This window comes from Doryrhamphus excisus, unplaced genomic scaffold, assembly GCF_030265055.1.
Source record: "Doryrhamphus excisus isolate RoL2022-K1 unplaced genomic scaffold, RoL_Dexc_1.0 HiC_scaffold_26, whole genome shotgun sequence".
NCBI lineage: Eukaryota > Metazoa > Chordata > Actinopteri > Syngnathiformes > Syngnathidae > Doryrhamphus > Doryrhamphus excisus.
In genome coordinates this window covers 1,148,451-1,152,500 of record NW_026652244.1, presented here as the reverse complement: position 1 = coordinate 1,152,500, position 4,050 = coordinate 1,148,451, and positions in this window count along the sequence as shown.

Here is a 4,050-nt window from a genome sequence, read left to right as displayed (position 1 = left end):
CCTCCCATAGTGGACCTCCGTCCAACCCCCCTCAAAATCCCTCATCTGGACTTGTAATTTTTTGGTGTGTTTTTAATGTCGCCTTTGTTATTCTATTGTAATAAATGAATTTTAGGTTTGTTTTTATGGTATTCAAATAATGAGTTGTGTGTTTTTAATTAAAAAAGATGAAATAAACTGAAATGAATTGAAATGAGTGTGTTTTTTTTTTGAGAAAAAAGAAAAAAAAATTTTTTAATTAACTTATCTGATTAATGTATTTTTTTAATTATTTAATGATCCAATTATTTAATTAACTGTGTAGTTTTGTGCCCGTTGCAACGTTTCGACCCTTACGGGTCTTCCTCAGGCTTGGGCACAAGGAAACAACACACAAACCAACTCTCCACTAACCGCTTGATGTTGCCTCTTTGATGGTCAGAGCAAGAGTGTGTTTGATCTTCTGTGTCTCCCTTTTTATAGTGTGTGGTTTGTGATCCAATTTGTTGAGTGTTGTTTTAACTTGGTGACTATGTCTTTTGCTCAATGAATGAAATGAATGTTTTTAACCCTATTTCTTATTAGTAAAATCAATATTTAAATGTAACCAATGTATTTTAACCCATATGATATATACTATATGATATATGGTTTATAAATCTTTTTAATATTGCTTTAATTGATATGATTTTAATCTATGCATATTTAGATGTAATCAATGTATTTTAACCCATAGGGTATATAATATATGATATATGGTTTATAAATCTTTTTAATATTGTTGTAATTGATATGATGTTAATCTGTGCATATTTATATATAGAGTATATCTGTTTATGTAATATATGGCTCCAAACCTTTTCCTACCCTTAATATGTATACAAAATAACTATTTATTATCTTAGGACGTTTTAACTATTTATTGTCTTTTAAGGACTTTTAAGTTTTTATAGAAAGCTTTTATTGTTTTGTGTTTTGGATAGGGGCGGGGCTAGGGTTAGTTAATGTTAGTCGGGTTAGGGCCTGGGGTTAGGGTTAGGGTTAGGGTTAGGGTTAGGGTTAGGGTAAGGGTTAGGGTTAGGGTTAGGGTTAGGGCTAGGGTTAGGGTTAGGGTTAGGGTTAGGGTTAGGGTTAGGGCTAGGGCTAGGGTTAGGGTTAGGGTTAGGGTTAGGGTTAGGGTTAGGATCAAGGCTCCTCTGATTTGAGAGGTATCATAAATCCTTCTAATTGTATATGAATTTAGTTGTTTTTGCTCAATCTAATTGTATCTTATCTGAAGTAATTGTTGTTTTTGCTCTCCTAATTGTTTATGAATTAAATTATTTTTGCATTCAAGAATTCAGTTGTTTTTATTCCATATACCTTCGATTCAATCCTAGTGGGCTCCTTGTCCGTAGCAGGTAAATCCATCTTCTTTCAGCTTTCTTCCTCTCCCCCTCGGTCCAGATCAAGTTCCTCTCAAGTCCTGCAACCCTCACGGAGTCCCAACCATGAGACTGGAAATGTTCCGTAACCGGTTTATGGACATCTTTCTTGTTCCTAATGTTATATTTATGTTGTGTCATGCGGGTACTGATAGAGTTTCTGGTCTCACCCACATATTGTTTTCCGCATCTCGTACAGAATATCAGGTAGACACAATTGGAAGACCGTGGACTAAATTTTTGTGGGATATGAATTACAGTTTTATCCGTCCTATTTCGGACATATTTTAATCTACAAAATTTGTCTCCTAGGCTGTGGGGTTTCTCCCTTGTTAATGATTGGATTTTTGCCCTGACCAAAATGTCTTTTAGATTTTTATTCCTCCTGTACGATGAAATTATTTTAGAATTTGGGATTATGTCCTGATTTCCTATCAATTCTGCAAAGTTGTTTTTTAATTTTCTATTAATGATTTGGCTAGTTGTTGAAAATGAAGTTATTGGGGGAATTATTTTCATTTGGTCCCTTTCCTTTTGTATTTGGAATGTTTTGAAAATCTGTCTCAGAAAAGATCTCGTATATCCCCTTTTTCGTAGCGCCCCAAAGAGGGTCTTCACGGCTTCCTTAAAATCAGTTTGTTGGGTACAAATCCGTTTGAACCGGATGAGCTGTGACTTCACGATTCCCCTGAATGTATGTTTGGGGTGCAGACTTGATTTGAACAATAGGGCATGTGTGTCTGTAATTTTGAAATGTACTTTAATGTCTAGGCTCTGGTTCCTTTCGAATGTAGGTCCTTTATAGACGGTTGTGTCCAGGAAATCAATTGAGTTTTGGTCCAATTCGTATTTAAGTTTGATCGAAGGATCGTGAGAGTTCAAAATATCCACAAATTCTTCAAATTCCTCTCTTGATCCGGTCCAAATTCCCCAGATGTCATCAAGATATCTCCAATAATGCATGGGTTTTTTCTGACATTTTGCCAGCACTTCCTCCTCCCAATTGGCCATAAAGATATTGGCGTACGCTGGGGCGAATTTTTTGCCCATGGCTGTCCCTTTAATTTGGAGGTAAAATTGCCCATTGAACACAAAATCGTTTTTGGTCAGATTGATCTCCAATAGCTGTAATAGTTCCTCGTCTGGTCTCTTTGGATCCGGATATTTCTGGAAAATTTTCTGCACCGATCTAAGGCCTGCTGGAATATCAATATTCGTGTACAGACTATCAACGTCCATGGAAAAGAAGTACGAGTTCGCCGGAATTTGCAAGCCCTTGACAATCTCTATAAAATGGTAGGTGTCCCTAACGTAGGCCGGGTGTCTAGCGGACAATGGATTCAGGTACACGTCTATGTATTCTGCCGTACGGTAGGTTTCACTCTGACAGTCTGAAACAATTGGCCTTCCGGGTGGTATTTCGAAAGGCACTGTCCATTTCTCTGGGTCTTTGTGAACTTTGGGTAAAATGTAGAACCGCCGTTCCCTTGGTTCCAGGTTACCCCTCAGGTATCGTTTTTGTTTTGCATTAATGAATTTTTGGTTTTGTAATCTGTCGAGAATGCTTCTCACTATTGGGACGGTTCTAGTATAGATTGGTTCCTCTAGTTTTTTGTAATACGTTGTGTCACTCAATTGTCGTTCCACTTCGAACATGTATTGATTTCTGCTTAAGATAACCACCGCACTGCCCTTGTCCGCGGGTTTGATTATTATATGTTTGTTCTGTTTGAGTTCCCTAAGTGCTTTGACCTCATTCTGCGACAGATTGGGTTTCTCTTTCCGAGGTCTGTAACCTCTTTGGAAAAGTTCCCAATCCTTCTCAATCAGAGTTATTATTTCCTTTGGCAGTTCCCCCATTGGTGGGGACCATGTTGAGGTCCCGATGAAAGGACGTGGGCCCGTGTCCTCGGAGTCCTTGAAATATGCGGCCAATTTAATCTTCCTATGGTAATTTTGGATATCCAATTGCAGTTGTCTTTTTTGGTCTTTTGCTATATCTACTGTTGGAATGAATGTTAGTCCCCTGTTTAACAGATTGTGTTGTGGTTGTGTGAGACGAAAATTCTTGGCTAAGACTATGACATTTTGTGCCACAAAAGATCGTGTTATCTTGTCCCCCTCCTGTATCAGGCTTACTGGGGGTCCAAGTTTAAATGAGAGACCCAGTGGGCAAGCATTGCTTCTGCCGTTCTCCTGGTCCAATGGACGTGGTCTCCCTCCGTCTGGAAATCGGTGCTCCTAAGAGCCGGGAGAGTGGACCTGTTCCTCTCGAGATAGTTGTTAAGCGTCTGTAGCATTTCCTGTTCCTCCTGGGGCAATGAGGGTGAGAAGTTCAGTACCGGAATCCAAATCTCCGTCTGTGGAAACCTCCTCCTTGCGGCCCTAACTGCTCCCAATAGCTGTTTGATGGCGGTTTCTTTGGCCTTCTGAGCCCTGCAGTTGATGCCAAAAGACAAAATCAGCTTCTCCAGATCCACATAACTCAACGCCTTCTCCATCAGTGCTTCTGCATTGCGGAAAGTGGCCCCAGGGTAACTCTCTATCTGCAGATCGGGAATAGAATATGCTGGAATCCTGGATAGGTTAGAGTCGCCGATGATGAGCCACTTTTTGGTCACCGTCAAGGTCCAGTCGACGTTTTTGC